The 25,119-nt window shown below is 42.9% G+C and overlaps 1 pseudogene; it reads right to left on the bottom strand.

Moving 5' to 3' along the window:
• The window catches only part of LOC135523826 (neurexin-1a-like), a 74,766-nt pseudogene that overhangs the window by 13,383 nt on the left and 36,264 nt on the right, over positions 1–25,119 (bottom strand).

Below are 25,119 nucleotides of genomic sequence, written 5' to 3' on the forward strand. Positions count from 1 at the left end.
TCTCGTCTACGAGTCATACTGGTAGTGTGTGAGGGTAGTAAATGTTTCTCTCGTGTACGAGTCATACTGTTAGTGTGTGAGGGTAGTAAATGTTTCTCTAGTCTACGAGCCATACTGTTAGTGTGTGAGGGTAGTAAATGTTTCTCTAGTCTACGAGCCATACTCTTAGTGTGTGAGGGTAATAAATGTTTCTCTAGTCTATGAGCCATACTGTTAGTGTGTAAGGGTAATAAATGTTTCTCTAGTCTATGAGCCATACTGTTAGTGTGTAAGGGTAATAAATGTTTCTCTAGTCTACGAGCCATACTGTTAGTGTGTAAGGGTAATAAATGTTTCTCTAGTCTATGAGCCATACTGTTAGTGTGTAAGGGTAATACATGTTTCTTCAGTCTGTAAGCCATACTGTTAGTGGGTGAGGGTAATAAATGTTTCTCTAGTCTACGAGCCATACTGTTAGTGTGTGAGGGTAATAAATGTTTCTCTAGTCTATGAGCCATACTGTTAGTGTGTGAGTGTAATAATTGTTTCTTCAGTCTGTAAGCCATACTGTTAGTGTGTGAGGGTAATAAATGTTTCTCTAGTCTACGAGCCATACTGTTAGTGTGTGAGGGTAATAAATGTTTCTCTAGTCTATGAGCCATACTGTTAGTCTGTGAGGGTAATAAATGTTTCTCTAGTCTACGAGCCATACTGTCAGTGTGTGAGGGTTTTAAATGTTTCTCTAGTATATGAGCCATACTGTTAGTGTGTGAGGGTAGTTAATGTTTCTCTAGTCAACTAGCCATATTGTTAGTGTGTGAGGGTAGAAAATGTCTATCTAGTCTACTTGACATACTGTTAGTGTGTGAGGGTAGTACATTTTTAACCAATCTACCAGCCATATTGTTTTATGTGCGAGGGTGGTAAATGTTTCTCTAGTCTACGAGCCATACTGTTAGTGTGTGAGGGTAGTAAATGTTTTTCTAGTCTACTAGCAATACTGTTAGAGTGAGAAGGTAGTAAATGTTTCTCTCGTCTACGAGTCATACTGTTAGTGTGTGAGGGTAGTAAATATTTCTCTCGTCTACGAGTCATACTGTCAGTGTGTGAGGTTAGTAAATGTTTCTCTCGTCTACGAGTCATACTGGTAGTGTGTGAGGGTAGTAAATGTTTCTCTAGTCTACGAGCCATACTGTTAGTGTGTGAGGGTAGTAAATGTTTCTCTAGTCTACGAGCCATACTCTTAGTGTGTGAGGGTAATAAATGTTTCTCTAGTCTATGAGCCATACTGTTAGTGTGTAAGGGTAATAAATGTTTCTCTAGTCTATGAGCCATACTGTTAGTGTGTAAGGGTAATAAATGTTTCTCTAGTCTACGAGCCATACTGTTAGTGTGTAAGGGTAATAAATGTTTCTCTAGTCTATGAGCCATACTGTTAGTGTGTAAGGGTAATACATGTTTCTTCAGTCTGTAAGCCATACTGTTAGTGGGTGAGGGTAATAATTGTTTCTCTAGTCTACGAGCCATACTGTTAGTGTGTGAGGGTAGTAAATGTTTCTCCAGTCTACGAGCCATACTGTTAGTATGTGAGTGAAGTCAGGCCCTACACCCAAACAAGGGCACTGCGTTCATCCACCTCTGGCCTGCTCGCCTCCCTACCACTGAGGAAGTACAGTTCCCGCTCAGCCCAGTCAAAACTGTTCGCTGCTCTGGCCCCCCAATGGTGGAACGAACTCCCTCACGACGCCAGGACAGCAGAGTCAAACACCACCTTCCGGAGACACCTGATACCCCACCTCTTCAAGGAATACCTAGGATAGGATAAGTAATCCTTCTCACCCCCCCCCCCTTAAATGATTTAGATGCACTATTGTAAGTGGCTGTTCCACTGGATGTCAGAAGGTGAATTCACCAATTTGTAAGTCGCTCTGGATAAGAGCGTCTGCTAAATGACTTAAATGTAAATGTAAGTAAATGTTATTCCCTTCTAGTGGCCGTACTGTTAGTGTGTGAGGGTAGTAAATGTTTCTCCAGTTTATTAGCCATACTGTTAGTGTGTGAGGGCAGAAAATGTTTCTCCAGTCTATTAACCATACTGTTAGTGTGTGAGGGTAGTAAATGTTTCTCCAGTCAATTAGCCATAATGTGTGTGAGGGAAGAAAATAGTTCTCTAGTCTACTAGCCATACTGTTAGAGTGAGAGGGTAGTAAATGTTTCTCTCGTCTACGAGTCATACTGTTAGTGTGTGAGGGTAGTAAATATTTCTCTCGTCTACGAGTCATACTGGTAGTGTGTGAGGGTAGTAAATGTTTCTCTCGATTACGAGTCATACTGTTAGTGTGTGAGGGTAGTAAATGTTTCTCTCGTTTACGAGCCATACTGTTAGTGTGTGAGGGTAGTAAATGTTTCTCCAGTCTATTAGCCATATTGTTAGTGTGTGAGGGTAGTAAAGGTTTCTCGAGTCAACGAGCCATACTGTCAGTGTGTGAGGGTAGTAAATGTTCATCTAGTCTATTAGTCATACTGTTAGTGTGTGAGGGTATTAAATGTTTCTCTCGTCTACGAGTCATACTGTTAGTGTGTGAGGGTAGTAAATGTTTCTCTCGTCTATGAGTCATACTGTTAGTGTGTGAGGGTAGTAAATGTTTCTCTAGTCTACGAGCCATACTCTTAGTGTGTGAGGGTAATAAATGTTTCTCTAGTCTATGAGCCATACTGTTAGTGTGTAAGGGTAATACATGTTTCTTCAGTCTGTAAGCCATACTGTTAGTGGGTGAGGGCAATAAATGTTTCTCTAGTCTACGAGCCATACTGTTAGTGTGTAAGGGTAATACATGTTTCTTCAGTCTGTAAGCCATACTGTTAGTGGGTGAGGGTAATAAATGTTTCTCTAGTCTATGAGCCATACTGTTAGTGTGTAAGGGTAATACATGTTTCTTCAGTCTGTAAGCCATACTGTTAGTGGGTGAGGGTAATAAATGTTTCTCTAGTCTATGAGCCATACTGTTAGTGGGTGAGGGTAATAAATGTTTCTCTAGTCTACGAGCCATACTGTTAGTGTGTGAGGGTTTTTAAATGTTTCTCTAGTATACGAGCCATACTGTTAGTGTGTGAGGGTAGTTAATGTTTCTCTAGTCAACTAGCCATACTGTTAGCGTGTGAGGGTAGTAAATGTTTCTCCAGTCTATTAGCCATATTGTTAGTGTGTGAGGGTAGAAAATGTCTATCTAGTCTACTTGACATACTGTTAGTGTGTGAGGGTAGTACATTTTTAACCAGTCTACTAGCCATATTGTTTTATGTGTGAGGGTAGTAAATGTTTCTCCAGTCTACGAGCCATACTGTTAGTATGTGAGTGAAGTAAATGTTATTCCCTTCTAGTGGCCGTACTGTTAGTGTGTGAGGGTAGTAAATGTTTCTCCAGTTTATTAGCCATACTGCTAGTGTGTGAGGGCAGAAAATAGTTCTCCAGTCTACTAGCCATACTGTTAGTGTGTGAGGGTAGTAAATGTTTCTCTCGTCTACGAGTCATACTGTTAGTGTGTGAGGGTAGTAAATGTTTCTCTCGTCTACGAGTCATACTGTTAGTGTGTGAGGGTAGTAAATTTTTCTCTAGTCTACGAGTCATACTGTTAGTGTGTGAGGGTAGTAAATGTTTCTCTCGTCTACGAGTCATACTGTTAGTGTGTGAGGGTAGTAAATGTTTCTCTAGTCTACGAGTCATACTGTTAGTGTGTGAGGGTAGTAAATGTTTCTCCAGTCTATTAGCCATATTGTTAGTGTGTGAGGGTAGAAAATGTCTATCTAGTCTACTTGACATACTGTTAGTGTGTGAGGGTAGTACATTTTTAACCAATCTACCAGCCATATTGTTTTATGTGCGAGGGTGGTAAATGTTTCTCTAGTCTACGAGCCATACTGTTAGTGTGTGAGGGTAGTAAATGTTTTTCTAGTCTACTAGCAATACTGTTAGTGTGTGAGGGTAGTAAATGTTTCTCCAGTCTACGAGCCATACTGTTAGTGTGTGAGGGTAGTGAATGTTTCTCTAGTCTACGAGCCATACTGTTAGAGTGAGAGGGTAGTAAATGTTTCTCTCGTCTACGAGTCATACTGGTAGTGTGTGAGGGTAGTAAATGTTTCTCTAGTCTACGAGCCATACTGTTAGTGTGTGAGGGTAGTAAATGTTTCTCTAGTCTACGAGCCATACTCTTAGTGTGTGAGGGTAATAAATGTTTCTCTAGTCTATGAGCCATACTGTTAGTGTGTAAGGGTAATAAATGTTTCTCTAGTCTATGAGCCATACTGTTAGTGTGTAAGGGTAATAAATGTTTCTCTAGTCTACGAGCCATACTGTTAGTGTGTAAGGGTAATAAATGTTTCTCTAGTCTATGAGCCATACTGTTAGTGTGTAAGGGTAATACATGTTTCTTCAGTCTGTAAGCCATACTGTTAGTGGGTGAGGGTAATAATTGTTTCTTCAGTCTGTAAGCCATACTGTTAGTGTGTGAGGGTAATAAATGTTTCTCTAGTCTACGAGCCATACTGTTAGTGTGCGAGGGTAATAAATGTTTCTCTAGTCTATGAGCCATACTGTTAGTCTGTGAGGGTAATAAATGTTTCTCTAGTCTACGAGCCGTACTGTTAGTGTGTGAGGGTTTTAAATGTTTCTCTAGTATGCGAGCCATACTGTTAGTGTGTGAGGGTAGTTAATGTTTCTCTAGTCAACTAGCCATACTGTTAGCGTGTGAGGGTTGTAAATGTTTCTCCAGTCTACAAGCCAAACTGTTAGTGTATGAGGGTAGTAAATGTTTCTCCAGTCTATTAGCCATATTGTTAGTGTGTGAGGGTAGAAAATGTCTATCTAGTCTACTTGACATACTGTTAGTGTGTGAGGGTAGTACATTTTTAACCAATCTACCAGCCATATTGTTTTATGTGCGAGGGTGGTAAATGTTTCTCTAGTCTACGAGCCATACTGTTAGTGTGTGAGGGTAGTAAATGTTTTTCTAGTCTACTAGCAATACTGTTAGTGTGTGAGGGTAGTAAATGTTTCTCCAGTCTACGAGCCATACTGTTAGTGTGTGAGGGTAGTAAATGTTTCTCTAGTCTACGAGCCATACTGTTAGTGTGTGAGGGTAGTAAATGTTTCTCTAGTCTACGAGCCATACTGTTAGTGTGTGAGGGTAGTAAATGTTTCTCCAGTGTACTAGCCATACTGTTAGTGTGTGAGGGCAATAAATGTTTCTCTAGTCTACTAGCAATACTGTTCGTGTGTGAGGGTAGTAGTGTGGTAGTACAGTAGTAGTATGTACTGTATATGGTATATATTACCAGAGCTGGGGTCACATGGGTCAATGTCCTCGTCATCACTGGGACACTCAGCTGATGCCACCAGCAGGTCGTCTGTCGACTGGAGAGAGACAATGTATCATTAAACACACACTTTTGTTTTTTGTCATACTTATGGATCACTGGAGCCTTTCATGTACATGTTATTGACATGTAAAGTATTTCCAGAGAGCTCCTCTCTTTCTGCAAACAGAACCCAAAAAACTCTCAACTTGAAGTCAAATATACTTTGGATTTACAGAAATCTATATGTTTTTTCCCCGAGTCCTGGCAAACTTCCAAACTGCCAAATTGTGAAGAGAGAGGTGGAGAGAAAGCGAGAGAACGGAAGTGAGATAGAGAGAAGAGGAGGAGAGAGGTGTTGGTTACGAGCTGGGATCTAATCACAAGGGATCACATATCCATCTCCTCCTCCTCCCCTCTCCTTCTCTGGCTCTCCCCTTCCTCCTTTACCCCATCTTCTCCCACATTCCTTCCTCCCCTTTATAGTGGTCCACCGATGTGCTGATTGCTGATCTCTGAGGACTGTGTGTACATATAAGTTAACTATAATAAAGTAACTAACCAATAGTGTACCATACAGTGCAGTAACTATGAATCCTTCATGTCCATGCCCTGCTCTTTGAGCAAAACAAGTTGGGAAGATGCTCCTTTGGCCAATCCCCCTCCTTCCTCACTCTCTCTCAGCTGAACAATGCTTCTCCACTTCCTCTCCTCCTCCACCCTTTCTCTCATTGGCAGCGCCCTCTCGCTTCCCCTACTCTCCCGCCTGTTGCCATGGCAACTCTAAGTTCAGGCCGTTAAAACGAAGGGCGTGTTTCACTGAGAGACCTGAAACACTGGCACTCACCACCAGACAGAAAGAGAGAGATTATCAGGGCGTTAACCTGGACTTCGTATATGACAGAAGACTAGCGTTCTGTGTTCTTTCCCAGTGAGAGAGAGAGAGAGAGAGAGAGAGAGGATAAGAGTGAGAGAGAGTGATGTAAGTAATGGAGGTTGGGAGAGAAAAAGAAAGAGCTGTGTTGGGAGAGAGACAGGTGGAAGAAGAGAAAGAGATGGAAGAGTCATGGAGGGAGAGATGGACAAAGGATAGGACAAGGAAAAGCATGAGGAGAGAAGGAAGGAGACATCAAAGTGTTGCAGCTTAAGTTAACGTCATGCTAATTGAGTGTGCATATTCATGAGTTTATTAAATATCGCCTGCTTCGACTTTACAGCTGAGAAATGTGTGTGTGTGCATAAGCGTGTGTGTTTGTGTGGGAGCGAGAGTGTGAGTGCGTGTTTTAAACCCACACAGAGTCCGCGGTGTATTAAAATGGGAGAGTGATGCATTGCAGTAGTCATAACTAACCTCAGTATGGGGACTGGAGAAAACAGCAGATCCAAATCTAGAACAGGTCTAGAACCCAACATAGAACGGGACTAGAACCCACAAACACCCTCACAAAAAAATCTATGCAAATACATTTAGCGTAATGCATCCCAAGATAACAGAAATGCAGCACTATTGAAGTCTAGTAAAAGGCACTATAGAAGCTAACCTCGCATTAATGGCTACATCAGCCAGGTACTTCTTGCAACGATGTGATAGATTTCACTTTTGCTAATTAGACAATCAAAAGTCCCGGGAGAAAAGTAAACATAACGCTGTCTGCTTATAGGGTGCCCATGATCCCAAATGCCTGAGCGTGATTGGTCAAGAGCAACTGTAAGCAGATGTTTAGATGAATGCCCTTTCAACACCTTTAACTGTAACCCCTCCAAACTCTATTCCAGACGGATTCTAATGACTCCGACTCATTCTAGACTCCAAACGGAACAGTCTCCTCAGCTGACCTCTACTCACATGTCAATCAAACTACCGACCTGCCAATCAAACCACAGCCCTTTAAGTTGCCAATTAAAAGTGAGTCTGTTCCACTGATGCACACTCACACTCCTGAACAATGCATGCCAACCTCTTCCTATAGCCTCATCTCTTTTTCTCTCCCGTCTTCCGTCTCTCTTCTACAGCCTTATCTCTCCCTCTCTTTGTCTGGCAGCGATGCATGCCACCTTCCAGCACAGACGAAGAAAGGTAGAGAGCGAGAGATAAAGCAAGAGGGGAAGAGAAAATCGAAAAGGAAAGAGACGGATAGTGAAAGAAAGAGTGAGAGAGAATAGGGAGGGATGGAGAGATGAAGGCGAAAGATGGTATCATGCTGAAGGAGTAAAATCAGTACCTGAGCAGCCGAACAATGCCAGCGAGCGTCCATGCCTGCCTGACTGCCTAGCTCACACATAACACACACACACACACACACGGTGTACACACACTGCTCTACTTCAACACACACACACTCTGTTGGCTGCAGCTCTGTCAGCACGGAGAGAAGAGGAGCTATTCTGCATATGTACTGATACGCTGACTACCTACCACTGCTGAGAGAGAGAGAGAGTGATGCTTCTACCCATATAACACACATGGACACACACACGCACACACACAAAAACACACCGATAACACCCAAACTAAACTGAGCAAAGTGAGTCGGAGCAGACTGGAGCAAAACACAAACACACACTCTTTTACATTATTAATAACTCTTGACCTCCTAGGAGAGAGTCTCACTAAACTCATGGCAGCAGGAAGAAACACATCAAACACACTCAAAATCACACACACGCCACGCGCACACACACACACACACGTCACATGTACACACGCGTCACGCGCACAATCACAAAATCGATTACTTGCTCTGATCCACCATTAAGTGGTTTCACTGCTCCTCCCTCTGCTGCAACCGACTGTAACTAAGTACAGCCTACATGTTACCTCTATATGTTTGTGTGTGTCCATGAACACTTGTTGAATACAGCTTGGTTGCTTGGTAACCCCAGCACCAGATTAGTGTTTCTTATTAAACACACACTCACTGCAACACACACACACACACACGCATGCACACACACACACTGCAGCATATCGAGCATACATTCTGTCTGACCTAGTTCCCATCTTGGGATATTGACTCATTTGCAATGCTCTCTGCAAACCAGTTACACCACCACCAACTACACACACACACACACACACACACACGTCTGAAGTGTAAAAAGGAACACTGTGTCTCACTCCATCACTCAAACCCTCCATCCATCTAGATATATTATTGATGCCTGAGGCTCTGCTCACATTCCATTATTTATGTCTGAGGTATACACAAAGGAGCTATACACTTTGGAGCACGAGAGAGTGAGAGAAAGAGAGAGAGAAAGAATATCTAAGAGGGTTCACTATCTCCATGGCAACTCGCATCATTGGAAATTATTATTTTTTAGAGTGCGTCAGACTATTTCATAACTCAGAATCCCTCTCCACACACAAACAAAGAGAGCCTGTTCACCATAACCTCCTGACAGGTAATAGCAGATACAGTTTATAGTATCTATATCTGTGAGGTTATGATTTGCTCAATTAGCATGTTTATGCCTTAGTGTCATAGTTAGTTTCCTACCTGCTGCGTCGTTCCTCCTCCTTGCTTCCTGTTTGTGGCGGTTGTCGTGGTGATGTCGCCGGCATTGGCGGCGGGGTCTGACCGGTTTGCCCCGGCGGCAGCGCTGGATTGGGGCGTGATGGAGGAGGGCATGTCCCCAACCAATCGTGTGCTGCCCTCCAGGCGGATGTGGGCGTGTCCTTCGGCGGCCATGTTGAGTATCTTCAGTCCGTTGTAGTAGAGACCGGCCATCTGACCCTGGAACTGACCTGCTTCCTTTCCTCTTCCCACCGTCACCGTCGTCTGGCTGTTGAAGATGGTCAGCTGGCGGCCTGGACACACAAACACACACACACACAAATACACAGACACACACACGCATACATATGAGTCGTCGGTGGGATGATAATATACACGTTAATCGTAATGTTAGCGTGTTGTAAGTATGAACAAAGCCTGAGATATACTGTGGAAATGGGGGGCTGGAGGAAGAGAGGAGGAGGAAAAGAAGACGATGAAGGAGGATGAAAGGAAGAGTCGGATGAAGAGAGAGGACATGAGATAGCTGAGAGATGGTTGCTCTTGGAGACGCATCAAGAGCAAGTCATCATGTCGATCGGACATATCGATTCATTTCCCTCAAAATATGGTTATTACAGCCTTATGAAGCCCTAAGAAGCCAAATGAAGCGTTATAAAGCCATATGAAGCCCTATGAAGCATGCACAGGTCATAGCTTTGTCTCTGGTCACTGGTAAAGGAGTTCTGCTTAAGTTTGAGGTTAATAGAAAAACAATGCATTTAACATCTCTCAAGTCTTACAAGTAATATCTGATTATGAACTTTGTTCAACACTGATATGTGGTATCACTTCAGAATGACTCCTCGTAATAAAGCATTTATAACGGAGCAGTAAATAGTTTATTCATCATTTATTGATCATTACTCCCACATTTGTACATTTTTAGTAACCTAGTTATTCACACATTTCTAAACCACTTTTAAAGTATTTAATAATGACTCATAAGACCATTCAGAAGATGTTTAATATATGCCCTTTTACTAATTATCAGTTAACACTTTGCATGGCATTGTCTTAAGTGTGGGCTATTTATACTTTATAGATACTTTATAAACGTCTTGAGTGACTAGTGTACTTTCTCACAAAAAGATGGACATGCCATTGGTAGACATTCCAACAGTGGTTGATGCTCCTAAAGGTCTCAAAATGCCCCCTAGGACATATCAGTGGTTAAACAACAAGCATTAAATAAAGAGGATGTTCAAGAATATATATTGAACATTTTATTCCAAAAGTCACAATTGTAATGTGTAACTTGAGTAAAATAATGCCCCCCCCCATCCCCCGAAAATGGTAACATAACCATTTCTTGGCAGTGACTTTTCTACCAAAACCAAAGTGTGGATTGCAGTCACTCCTTAGAGCAGTGTAATCTTAGAATTTGGTCAGCTCCGTGGGTCCATACATGTTAGAAATCGCCACCCTCGCAAAAGGAAACCCTCAGCCAACCGCCCACCCGCTAACTTCCCCGCGTGCATGAAGCAGTCAAAGTTAAAGCACCGCTTTCACCCAATCCTGGTGCGGCCAAATAACCAGTGACGAAAACCCAAACAGCAGAACTACCGCTGCTTGTTATCCCACACATTCCATGCCGTCGCAGGAGATTCCGGTTAAACGGCAGAATGATTCCATGAAAGATGAGGAGCAGTCCGTAGACTGCCGACGAGGTAAAGGAAACAAATATCTGAATACATTATCGTCCTGAACTATTCAATTACGTTTAAAGGAGTTACTACCTTTTAAAAGCCCAGTAAAGGTACAGCCAAACAAAGCCATGTGTGAACATAGTCTGTGGTTATAAGACTGAAGCACTGGAAGCATTTGAAGGTCCAATTCAGGCGTTTTGTATTTCAATACAGCCTAAAATCATTTCTGGGTAACAATGTACCTTACTGTTATCAGTTTTCCCCACTCAGACCACTCACAGACAGCCGTAGCTAAATTCTTGTTTGAGAAATTGCTCTTTGCTGTTTTTGTTCATTTTTGACCATTTTAATTGAAAACAATCACAGTAAGGTACTTAATTGTTTTTTTTTAACCAGAAATGATTTTATATTGAGATAAAAAATTACTGTATTGGACCTTTTTAAGGAACATCAGGTACTGTTGGAATGTCTACCAATGGTATGTCCATCTTTTTGTGAGAAATTGCACTGGTCACTCAAAACACTTATAAACCATTTAGAAAGTAGAAATATTCAACACTTTTCATCAGGACACGCAACAAGACTTAACTAATGTTTAACTGATGGTTTATAAGGACCTATATTAAACATCTTATGAATGGAGTAATGATTAATTAATGATGAATAAACTATTTACTAATCCATTATAAATGGTTTATTACTAGGAGTTGCCCTAAAGCGAAGCCTTTAAATGTTTACAATTGGAGAAACAGCATTATGACAGAATCTTAATAAAGCCCTTTTTATCTGTACTAGTTTCACAGTTATTCAGATGAATCTTCCCATTGTCCCTTTAACCTGGTTTTATCAACCTTTCTCTCTAGCTACAGTTTACAGTAAATTACTGTATTACAGAACAGTACAGTTACACTACAGTTTACACAGTCTGACAATATTACACTCTAACAGCTACTATAATGTTTAAACTTAGTTATGAATTTAGAATTTTAGATGTTAGTTGATGGTCACAGTTTCAACTTGCTTCAGGTTGACTTTTAAGCTAAAAGTTTTAAGTAATTTTAATGATGTTTTTACCTTTGTCGAATAGCCAATCGTCAACTACTCGACCGAGTCGATAGGGGATTCTCTGTCTAGCGATGGCCAGGCGCTCGTTATCAATGTTGCCTTTAATTTAAAGATGAAAACACAGTAATTACGCACATCAACAGCTGGCACAGGAGCTGGACAACAAAATGAACAGCCATGAAGAGAAAGTCAAAGTCCTGACCAAGGTCCTGTTAGTCGGTCCGAACATTGTTGCTGTGTCTTAATTTCAATAAGAGTTACGATCAGGAGCAGCAACCGAGCGGACATTGACTTTCTGTTCATGGACTTTGATTTAAAGAGACATTTAAACAGTTAATTATCATCTGACAGACAGGAGTTTAGAGAGTTTGATAAAACAACAGAAGAATAACGATAATCATTGTTAAAGCTAACAGATCAACCCTCATACACCTCTCTGTCTAGTGTTTAGCCGTTTAGCTAACATCTAACTAAATAACTCTCGAAAATATATGATTACTACTTTTATATAAAAACAACAACAAATGTTTAAAAATCCAATGCAAAAAAAAAAAAAAAAAATACAATCATTTTTTCTCTGTTTTTTTTTCAGTCTAGTTTACTCAGAAAATGAAATGTTTATTGTGTTGCTGTTTGGCCAAATGCCCCAATGGCTATTATTATTATTTTTTAAATAAAACACAACTACTACCTGTATTAAATGTTTACATGGTTCATTTACGTATCACACTATTTAACATAGCAACATAAATTACCAGTCATGTCAGTACAGACTCCCTGGAGTCAAGGCAAACTGGGGAAGTGTTACTACATATCTCTTTTTTATGTTTTAACAGGAAAATTACATCATAACATAGACATTTGATCTTCAGCAAGTCATAACAAAAGTCCTAATAGTAACGTAGCTATGATGTAGTAATAACATCAGTAACAGCAACATTACAACACCCTTATATTAATACTGAAAGAAATACTTACGGTATACAGTCACTTCCTTTTATTCAGGAAGTAAAGCGAAGCCCTGTAGTGTGATTGGCTGTGACAGGCGGGGTGTAGGCTGTGGTCGGTCCTTACCTGAGGGGTAACGCTCTATGATTTGCAGGTCGTCCAGCTGCAGGGTTGCGTTGCCTCCGCTGCGGGTAAACCGAACTATGTGGTACTTCCCATCATTAACGGATTTAGCAGTCTCTTCAATGTTGATGTCATCTGTTCCCACGTTAAACACTACCCTAATATTTCCTTTATCCTGAGGAGTGAAAAATAGACACACAGAGAGAGAGAGAGAGAGATCAAGGGACAGAAAGGGATAGAGAAAGAGGATAGAAAGGGAGAAAGGGATTTATAGTTGGTCGTGTAGCAGAGTGCTGGTTTTAGGAAGACAGAGCGCAGTTCCACTGGGATTTTGTAGAGGCCAGTGTTAAACAATGTAATCCTTACTATCTGTAGCTGTAGGTAGTCCCCCAGTCCCGAGGCGCTGTCGACCCGTAGCAGGGTAGCGTGTTTCTGCTGTGTGCTGAAGCCCAGCGCGAGCCGGTCAGCCCGTGTACTGGGGCGCTCGTTAGGAGGCCAGGTGTACACAATCACACCCCCATCACGACCAAAGATATACGTGGTCCCCGCTGTGGACAACAGATTTACATGACTTGTTGTCAAATGAGCAGAAACAGGATGTAGTAAACAGGAAATAGGTCATAGGAATAGAAGGAATAAAAGTGACTCACCGTCATTGCAGAGCGGCCCTCCGAATGATGTCATACTGCAATCACAGCTAAATCCCTCCCACTGCTGCAAACACACGCCCTGATTGGAGCAAGAGTCTTCCTGACAGGTAGTACTGGGACCTGGAAAGACAAATCCTTTAACTTCTAAACGATGAAGGCTAATGTCAACCAGAGGCTGCTGAAAGTAAGAAAATAATCAGAATAAGCCCTTAGAAATGCTCTGGAGAAATCGACAAGAAAAAATATATTAAGTCCAAAATCTTTGTGAATCATTCCATTAAGAGTTGATCCTCATTGAAAATGAATAGCACTTTTGGATTGTTGAATTGGATATCCAATTCACTGGACATCCTGTAGCTGTCCATGAGGTTGGCCAGCCCTAGGTTAGATACAGGGAGGGAGAGGTCAAACAGAAGAGGGTGGGGTTAGAAGCAGGGGGTGGGGTTAGAATCATGCTTCCAAGTGAAGGAGGTGCAGGGTGTGTGGTCTAAATTAAACAGTAATGGTGTCACTGAGGGAATGATGTCACTATGGTGACCTGGACGGACGGGTTACGTCAGAACACAACACACACATGCACCCACAAATGTAACCGAGGTGGCTTGCGTAATGAGTACCCTTGCCTGAGACCTGAGCACATACGTTAGCTGAGCAAATGCCTAAACTTTAGCTTAGCAGGCTAACACAGATGTGTGGTGCGCAGGAGGCCCAGGTTCGAACCCAGTCGATCAGAAGCGCACACAGACACATACACGCACACACAGAGCGATCTACCTTGCAAGTCAGCTTTCATCAATGCAACTTTCGCCAGCCGAAAACAAAAACAAAACAACGACAAGCAAAATATGTTAGATGGTTAGTAAAAACAAAGCATAGAAATGCCTGTAAAAAAAAGAAAAAGAACAAAAAACGGAGAGAGCAAAAGAGAGAGAAAGAGGGAAGAGAAAGACAGATGCCAAAACAAGGTGGACAATCTCCAACATAATAAAAACAGCTGTTAGCTGGAGCAATAGTGAAGGAATGAGTCAAAAACAAAGAAGCTATGATATGCATTGGTAAGGAGAAAGTCCTGGTATGTGTGTGTCTCTCTATACTTTTTGTTGTGTAGGTACTCATGGTTTGTTTGTGTGTGTGTGTGTGTGTGTGTGTGTGTGTGTGTGTGTGTGTGTGTGTGTGTGTGTGTGTGTGTGTGTACCTGTGTGTGTGTGTGTACCTTCACAGCCCCTCTCCACTTGTCCGGTGGTAGCTAGAGCATCGGCCAGCAGGTCGGGTAGTCGGCCGTTAAGGTCAACGGTTGCTAAGCAACCCTGGAAGCCTTCCCGAGAGTGGACGAGCTTGGGAAGGTCCCTATACATCTCCTTAGCCACCCCCCCTACGTACAGGTCACCTATAGGAACACAGCATAACTTGAGTGACAGCTCCATGCAACAATAAAAAAAAAAGTCTCTCTCTTAGCTGACAGTACTGCCCTCTGCTGTTAGGGAACAAGGGCTGAGGCAGAGAGATTCCATAGTAGTAGAAGGGTAGTATGGTATGTACAGTGTGTGTGTGTTACCTTTGAGATCCAGGTTCTTGGCCCCCATAGTGGTCTGTGTAGTGACCTTGGTATCTATCTTAACAGTGTGCAGGTTGTTGGTGTCCCTGGATATGAGCACATTGTGCCAGTGGTTGTCATTCAGAGGAGAGTTGGAGTTCCCTTTGATCAGGTGTGCCCCATTCCCCAGGTCAGACACATAGTGGAGGTAGCTGGGGAGGGTGATCAGGATTAGAATATTATAATATGAACTGTATATCCATGAGTTGTCGATAGTTGTCCCACTCTGACATGTCCCTTCACCAAATGATTTCAACCTCCTCTGTTGTACAGTATCAGTAATGTAAATAGTAGCTATAGGGAGTTCGCTAGTTAGCTATACACTGTTGTACAGTATCAGTAATGTAAATAGTAGCTATAGGGAGTTAGCTATCCTCTGTTGTACAGTATCAGTAGTAGACAGACTACAGTATCAATAGGTAGTTAAGTAAGTAATTATGTCGTACCCTTTGACCAGCTCCACCACTATAAAGTCGTTTCCGTCTCCTCTGTTGTAGAGTACGAGTCCGTCAGGGGAGGTGGTTTTGAACTGGAGGAACAGGTGCATGGAGTAGTAGGCCTGGAGCGTGGGCAGGGTCACGTAGCTCGACCGTGACCTGAACGTCACCGGGTCCGCCACGATGCTCTTATAACCAATCACAGCGTTCAGTTCGCAATAGTCGATGTCACCATTCTTACCTAGGATCAAGAGGACCAAGGATGAGATGTGCGTGTGGTCTTACGGTGGTCTATATAAGGGGTGTCATTCAGCATGAGGTGTGTGGAGTTGTGTACAGTGCATTCAGAAAGCATTCGCACCCCTTGACTTTTTCCACATTTTGTTGTTACAGCCTGAATTTAAAATGGATCAAATTTAGATTTTTGTCCTCACTGGCCCACACACACAATACCCCATAATGTTAAAGTAGAATTATGTTTTTGAAGTGTTTACAAATGAATAGAAAATGAAAACCTGATGTATTCAACTACTTTGATATGGTAAGCCTAAATATGTAAGTAGTAAATAAATAAGTAAAAGTAAAAATGTGCTTACCAAGTCACATAATAAGTTGCATGGACTCACTCAATGAGCAATAACAGTGTTTAACATGATTTTTGAATGACTATCTCATCTCTGTACCCTACACATACAGATAATTGTAAGGTCCCTCAGTCGAGCAATGAATTTCAAACAGATTCAACCCCAGGGAGGTTTTCCAATGCCTTGCAAAGAAGGGAACCTATGGTTAGATAGGGGGGGAAAAGCAGACATTAAATATCCCTTTGGGCATGGTGAAGTTATTAATTACACTTTGGATGGTGTATCACTACACCCAGTCACTACAAAGATAAAGATGTCCTTCCTACCTCATTTGCCAGATAGGAAAGAAACCAATCAGGGATTTCACCATGAGGCTAATGGTGAGTTTAATACAGATACATAGTTTAATGGCTGTGATAGGAGAAAACTGAGGATGGATCAATACTAACTTAACTGACAGAGTGTAAAGAATGAAGCCTGTACAGAATACAAATATTCCAAAACATGCATCCTGTTTGCAACAAGGCACGAAAGTAATGTTGCACAAAATGTGGCAAAGAAATGTACTTTTTGTCCTGAATACAAAGTCTTATGTTTGAGGCAAATCCAATACAACACAGTACTGAGTACCATTCTCCATATTTTCAAGCATAGTGGTGGCTGCATCATGTTATGGGTATGCTTGTAACCGTTAAGGACTGGGGAGTTTTTCAGGATAAAAAAGGAATGGAGCTAAGCCCAGGCAATATCCTAGAGGAAAACCTGGTTCAGTCAGATACTGGGAGATTAAATCACATTTCAGCAGGACAGTAACCTAAAACACAAGGCCAAATCTACACTGGAGTCACTTACCAAAAAGACAGTCAATGTTCCTGAGTGGCCGAGATACAGTTTTGACTTAAATGGCCTTGAAAATCTATGGTAAGACCTACAAATGGTTGTCTAGCAATGATCAACAACAATTTGACAGAGCTTGAAGAATTTAGTGCAAATGTTGCACAATCCAGACTTACCCAGAAAGACTCAGAGCTGTAATCGCCAAAGGTCATTCTGTATTGACTCGAGGGATTGAATACTTATCTAATCAAGGTATCTTAGTGTTTTATTTTCATTATTTATTTTTTATTTTTTACAAATTTTCAAATGTTTTGTACACTTTGACATTACAAAGTATTTTGAGTAAATCATTGACAATTAAATCCATTGTAATCCCACTTCCTAACACCACAAAATGTGGAAAAAGTCAAGGGGTGTGAATACTTTCTGAAGGCACTGTATGTGTAAGGTTTGTGTGTTGGTATAAGTTGTGTGTGTAGGTGTGTGCTCTGTCCTTCCAGAGGTCTACGTCGGGCATGCCGTTGAGGGTGAAGTCTGTGTAGGTATGTCTACACATTGATTCAAGTATACTGCATTCAGAAAGTAATCAGACCCCTTGACTTTTTCCACATTTTGTTACGTTAAAGCTTTATTCTAAAATTGATTACATCGTTTCCCCCCTTATAAATCTATCCTCAATACCCCGTAATGACAAAGCAAAAACAGGTTTTTAGAAATATTTGCAAACTTTTGCAAAACTTTAGTGAGTACTTTGTTGTAGCACCTTTGGCAGCGATTACAGCCTCGAGTCTTCTTGGGTATGACGCTACAAGCTTGGCACACCTGTATTTGGGGAGTTTCTCCCATTATTTTCTGCAGATCCACTCAAGCTCTGTCAGGTTGGATGGGGAGCGTCGTTGCACAGCCATTTTTAGGTATCTTCAGAGATGTTAGATAGGGTTCAAGTCGGGGCTCTGGCCACTCAAGGATATTCAGAGACGTGTCCTGAAGCCACTCCTGCATTGTCTTGGCTGTGTGCTTAGGGTTATTGTCCTGTTGGAAGGTGAACCCGAGGTCCTGAGGTCCTGAGTTCTCTGGAGCAAGTTTTCATCAAGGATCTCTCTGTACTTTGCTCCATTTATCATTTATTTATCCTGACTAGTCTCCCAGTCCCTGCCGCTAAAAAACATCTCCACCGCATGCTGTTGCCACCACCATGCTTCACTGTAGGGATTGTGGAGGGTTTCCTCCAGACGTGACACTTGGCATTCAGGTCAAAGAGTTCAATCTTGGTTTCATCAGTCCAGAGAATCTTGTTTCTCATGGTCTGAAAGTCCTTTAGGTGCCTTTTGGCAAACTCCACGCATGCTGTCATGTGCCTTTTACTGAGGAGTGGCTTTCGTCTGGACACTCTAACATAAAGGCCTGATTGGTGGAGTGCTGCAGAGATGGTTGTCCTAATGGAAGGTTCTCCAATCTCCACAGAGGAACTCTGGAGCTCTGTCAGAGTGACCATTGGGTTCTTGGTCACCTCCCTAAACAAGTCCTATCTCGCCCGATTGCTCAGTTTGGCCGGGTGGCCAGCTCTAGGAAGAGTCTTGGTGGTTCTTGGGGACCTTCAATGCTGCAGACATGTTTTGGTAGCCTTCCCCAGATCTGTGCCTCTACACAATCCTGTCCCCGAGCTCTACGGACAATTCCTTTGACCTCATTGCTTGGTTTTTGCTCTGACATGCACTGTCAACTCTGGGACTTTACATAGACAGGTGTGTGCCTTTCCCAAATCATGTCGAATCAATTGAATTTACCACAGGCGGACTCCAGTGAAGTTGTAGAAACATCTCAAGGATGATCAATGGAAACAGGATGCACCTGAGCTCAATTTCGAGTCTACTAGCAAAGGGTCTGAACACTTATGTAAATAAGGCATTTCTGTTTTTTAATATGATTACATCTGTTAAAATTTCTAAAAACCTGTTTTTCTGTGTCATTGTGGGGTATTGTGTGTAGATTGATGAGGAAAACAATGAGTTTAATCCATTTTAGAATAAGGCAGTAACATAACAAAATGTGGAAAAAGTCAAGGGGTCTGAATACTTTCCGATGGCACTGTATGTGTGTGTAAGGTGTGTGTAGGCGTGTGTTCTCTATCCTTACAGAGGTCTATAGTGAATGCCTATCAGCGTGAGGTGCATGTAAGGTGTGTCTGTACTCTGGTTTTACAGCGGCCTACGTATGGCGTGTCATTCAGCGTAAGTGCAGTTGTGTATGTTTAAGGTGTGTGGGTGTAAGTAGTGTTGGTAGTTGAATACTCTGTTCTTACAGAGGTCTAGGGCATGCCGTTGAGGGTTCAGGTGTGTGTAAAGCAGGGGTGTCAAACTAATTTTGCCCCAGGGGCTGCATTCAGCCTTCAACAAGGTCCGGAGAGCCGCACAAAAAATTGGCTATATTTCCTTGCTGTGAACATTTTCAGAAAATAGTCCTCTATCCATCGTTTAGGGAATCTTCGATGCTCCCTGACTGTCTAGCTTTCATTTTGGTGATTATTAGCAAGCTGGACACAGTCAATAAACAGTATGAATATACAATAGGTCCATTATCCTTCCTACACAGTTTCGATTTGGTTTTAGTCATTGTTAAATCCAGCCTAAAACCCCAAACAGCAATGCAGACGTAGACGTACAGTGGCTAGGAAAAACTCCCTAGAAGCAGGAATCTAGGATGAAACATAGAGATGAACCAGGCTCTGAGGGGTGGCCAGTCCTCTTCTGGCTGTGCTGGTGGAGATTATACAGTGCCTTGCAAAAGTATTCATCCCCCTTGGCATTTCTCCTATTTTGTTGCATTACAACCTGTAATTTAAATGGATTTTTATTTGGATTTCATGTAATGGACATACACAAAATAGTCCAAACTGGTGAAGTGAAATGAAAAAAATAACTTGTTACATTTTTTGTTTTAAATTTATCCATTATTTTGCCAGGTATGTTGACTGAGAACATGTTCTCATTTGCAGCAACGACCTGGGGAATAGTTATAGGGGAGAGGAGGGGGATGAATGAGCCAATTGTAAACAGGGGATTATTAGCTGACTGTGATTATTTGAGGGCCAGATTGGGAATTTAGCCGGGACACCGGGGTTAACACCCCTACTCTTACGATAAGTGCCATGGGATCTTTAATGACCTCAGAGAGTCAGGAGACCCATTTAATGTCCCATCCGAAAGACGGCACCCTACACAGGGCAGTGTCCCCAATCACTGCCCTGGGGCATTGGGATAATTTTTTAGACCAGAGGAAAGAGTGCCTCCTACTGGCCCTCCAACATTTAAAATGGAAAAACGGTGTGTATTCAACCCCTTTGCTATAAAGTCCCTAAATAAGATCTGGTGCAACCAATTACCTTCAGAAGTCACATAATTAATTAACCAAAGTCCACCTGTGTGCAATCTAAGTGTCACATGACCTCAGTGTATATATATATATATATACACTGAGATCATGTGAAACTTAGATTGCACAACGGATATATATATATACACATACACCTGATCTGAAAGGCCCCAGAGACTGCAACATCTCTAAGCAAGAGGCATCACCAAGCAAGTGGCACCATGAACACCAAGGAGCTCCCCAAACAGGTCAGGGACAAAGTTGTGGAGAAGTACAGAGTTGGGTTATAAAAAAATATCCGGAACTTTGAACATCCCACGGAGCACCATTAAATCCATTATTAAAAAATGGAAAGAATATGACACCACAACAAACCTGCCAAGAGAGGGTCGTCCACCAAAACTCATGGACCAGGCAAGGAGGGCATTAATCAGAGAGGCAACAAAGAGACCAAAGATAACCCTGAAGGAGCTGCAAAGCTCCACAGCGGAGATTGGAGTATCTGTCCATAGGGCCACTTTAAGCTGTACACTCCACAGAGTTGGGCTTTACGGATGAGTGGCCAGAAAAAAGCCATTGCTTAAAGAAAAAAATAAGCAAACACGTTTGGTGTTCGCCAAAAGGCATGTGGGAGACTCCCCAAACATATGGAAGAAGATACTCTGGTCAGATGAGATTAAAATTGCTCTTTTTGGCCATCAAGGAAAATGCTATGTCTGGCACAAACCCAACCCCTCTCATCACCCCGAGACAACCATCCTGGAAGCATGGTGGTGGCAGCATCATGCTGTGAGGATGTTTTTCATCAGCAGGGACTGGGAAACTGGTCAGAATTGAAGGAATGATGAATGGCGCTAAATACAGGGAAATTCTTGAGGAAAAACTGTTTGTCTTCCAGAGATTTGAGACTGGGATGGAGGTTTACCTTCCAGCAGGACAATGACCCTAAGCATACTGCTAAAGCAACACTCGAGTGGTATAAGGTGAAATATTTAAATGTCTTGGAATGGCCTTGTCAAAGACCAGACCTGAATCCAATTGAGATTCTGTGTTATGACTTAAAGATTGCTGTCCACCAGCGGAACCCATCCAACTGGAAGGAGCTGGAGCAGTTTTGCCTTGAAGAATGGGCAAAAATCCCAGTGGCTAGATGTGCCAAGCTTATAGAGACATACCCCAAGAGACTTGCAGCTGTAATTGCTGCAAAAGGTGGCTCTACAAAGTATTGACTTAGGAGGTAAGGGGGGTGAATAGTTATGCACTCTCAAGTTTTCCTTCTTTTGTCTAATTTCATGTTTGTTTCACAATAAAAAATATTTTGCATCTTCAAAGTGGTAGTAGGCACGTTGTGTAAATCAAATGATAAATCCATTTTAATTACATGTTGTAAGGCAACAAAATAGGAAAAATGCCAAGGGGGTGAATACTTTCGCAAGCCACTGTAAGAGTACATGGCCATTAAGGGAAACTGTTGAGTGTGAAAACCTCTACAGCATTGCAGTTCTTGACCCAAACTGGTGCTCCTAGCACCTCCTACCATACCCTGTTCAAATGTACTTACATTTTTTTGTCCTGACCATTCACCCCCTGAACGGCACAATCCGTTCACAATCCATGTCTTAATTGTCTTTAGGTTTAAAAATCCTTCTTTAACGTGTCTCCTACCCTTCATCTACACGGATTGAAGTGGATTTAACAGGTGACATCAATAAGCAATCATAGCTTTCATCTTTCACCTGGATTCACCTGGTCAGTTTATGTTATGTCATGGAAAGACCAGGTGTCCTTAATGTTTTGTATTTGTACACATATATATTTATTATTTCTTACTCAAACCACCGGCCTACGGGCTGTATGTTTGACACCCCTGGTGTAAGGTGTGTGTATGGCGTGTGTAGGTGTGTACTCTGTCCTTACAGAGGTCTATGTAAGGCATCCCGTTGAGGGTGAGGCCCTGCAGATGCCCTATGAAGTTGGAGGGCACAGCGGGCATGAAGCGCTTCTCCGTCACAATGCCTGTCTCCACGTTGTGGAACTCCAGCTGGGTGTGGTCGCCTGCCATCTGACCTGGAGGGGTTAGAGTTCAGGGGTCAGGGGAGAGATTAGCAGACCGGGGTCAAATACATTCAAACATTTGAGGTGCGCTTGATTTAGCTTGACCAGAGTCTCGGGTGAGTGGAGTTTGCACTTTTGGGAATATTCCTTTGGTTACATTGGATCAGGTAAGCTAAATACAAGACACTTCAAGTGCTTGTATGTATTTAAGCCAGGTCTGCAGGTTATGGGTTTGAGGACAGTGGTTAAGGTTAGGACTGAAAGGTCAGGGTTGACAGTGTTGGGGGGATGCTATGGTTACCTTCTACAGGTTGCAGGTCGTCGACGGTGAGTTTGAGGCTTTTCCCACGACGCACCACTCTGACCGTGTGCCACTCATTATCATTCAGCCCCACCCCCGCAAAGATGGTCTCTGGACCCTTACCTACACACATTCCAGTTAGTTAATACACACACATACCTGTACACAGACAAACACCTTAGACATACATTCACACACCCACACAGGCACACAGGTAGGCAGGCACACACACCCATGTCTCCTGCCATAGAGTCCTACCGTTTCAGCCACATGGTGGCACTAGATATTCAGCCCTGTCGCTAGAAGGGCTTGATGGAGAGCTGGCATACAGCAGGAAGAATATTCTCCCTCCATCGCTCTCTTTTTCCCTCCCCTCTTCTCTCCCTCTTTGTCTCACTGTCCATCTCTCTCTCTATGTCTCTCTCTCTCTCTCTCTCTCTCTGTCAGTCCTTTCATCCCCCCTCTCAGTACATATCTCCTCATTTCTTGTCTCCCCCTGTCAGTCTTTCTCTCTCTCTCTCTCTCTCTCTCTCTCTCTCTCTCTCAAATAGTGAAAACTCGCCAGGCTAGACCAGCGTGTGTGTGTGTATGTGTGTGTGTGGAGGGGTGGGGGTGGGGGGAGGGGTTGACATATAGGAGTGATGATAAGGCGAGAGGTAAACAGCCTGACAGATTCTGCTGTGGGAAATGTCAGCACCATGACACACACAGACACAAACACATAGCATATTGCTGCATGTGTGAGGTCTCTCTGTGTGTGTACATGCATGTGTGAGTGTGTGTGTGAGGTGTGTTAGGTGTGATTAGTTTTCAGGAGAGGACAGAGGGCTCCCCTGAGGAGTCTCAGCTGTGCTCTGGGCATGAGCATCTCATCCTGTTACCATGGATCACTGCCTGAGAGTGAGTGAGTGTGTGTGTGTGTGTGTGTGTGTGTGTGTGTGTGTGTGTGTGTGTGTGTGTGTGTGTGTGTGTGTGTGTGTGTGTGAGATGGGGTGAATGGGCTTATGTGAGTATGAGGCAGTGATCCATGTCAACTCGAGACAGCCAGGACACACACTCACTCACACACACTCACAGGACCATGGAATGTGGTCATGGAAGAGAGGCTAATTGCGGAACCAATGTCTATGGAACTTACACAAATCAAATGTATGAAATACAATCGATTGTCCTAATGGTGACATTATCATTGAGTTATTGAATGGTATGAACTCTTGTTATGTTTTATAATCAACTCAGAATATGAAGTTCTTTCCATGGCAGTATTTTAGACTTAAAATGGCTGATAACTCAGGATCATTAGAAAATCATAATCCATTTTGAAGGTTTATATGCTTATAAAAAGCATTATGTTTCATACTGCAGATGGAGATAAGAAAGTCGGCTAGTATTGTTCCCATGGCAACACCTTCTCCCTTTGAGAGTACCAGGATACCGTCATAGAGCCGTCTTCCGTGGTGAAAGGACACACACACACACACACACACACACACACACACACACACACACACACACACACACACACACACACACACACACACACACACACACACACACACACACACACACACACACACACACACACACACACACACACACACACACACACACACACACACAGAGCTCAAGTCACGAAAACAACATCCAGACAAATCAGGGAGAGAGGAAGGGATGGATGGAGGGATGTAAAGGGATGGAGGGATAGAGTCTTTTGTTTCCGGCGTGAAGGAGACATAATTACCCAGAAGCCCTAAGAAGCTTTCAGTCAATCCCCGTGATGGAACTCCACACCTTCACACTCCTCTGTACATCTCTGTCTCTCACTCTCTCTCTTTTCCCTTGGCTCTCCTCTGTCTTCCCTCTGTATCTCTTTTTCCTGTTCCCCCTTGCCTCCTTCACTAACACCCCCCCCTTCCTCTCTCGCTCTTCTCTCTTGCCTTTTCTCTAAAATGGCTGCCTTAGTCACCCTGGACTCTAGAAGAAGCATACAGTTGTACATCCACGAACACACACACACACACACACACACACACACACACACACACACACACACACACACACACACACACACACACACACGCACATTCAAACACACGCGCTCACTAACACACACACACTCACAAACACACACGTACTGAGAGGTAGTGTGAGATGGGGCGTGACTTACTGGCGGTACAGTTAATCCTGATACAGTCTGGAGGGAGAGCAGAGCAGAGGGTTAACGCTGCACAAACACAGAATACCACGCGCTGGGGACAAACACACCAACACACGCTACACACCTCACTGAGAACACACACTCTCCCCACCTCCTGGGGGCAAGCTGGGAGGGGGTTACGGGCCAATCAGAGCAGAGGATATGGCGTTCTGCAATCTGCTCTGAGCAAATGGCATAACAGCACAATGAATCCAGCAGATAAGATTAGTTGATCTCTGAATTGGCTTGCTCTGGAATTGGCTGAGGGAGAGTGAGGGGTTTCAGTATAAACGGTGTGTCATTGGCTACTCTGGTCAGAGTGATGGCCTCAGTGACCATGACATCCATAACATCTGGACACTGAGGTCGGCGTGGCCCCATATTTCCATCACCTAGCAACAGAGTACCAAATCCCGCCC

The sequence above is a fragment of the Oncorhynchus masou genome, chromosome 31 (assembly GCF_036934945.1).
Source record: "Oncorhynchus masou masou isolate Uvic2021 chromosome 31, UVic_Omas_1.1, whole genome shotgun sequence".
In the NCBI taxonomy this organism is placed as follows: Eukaryota; Metazoa; Chordata; class Actinopteri; order Salmoniformes; family Salmonidae; genus Oncorhynchus; species Oncorhynchus masou.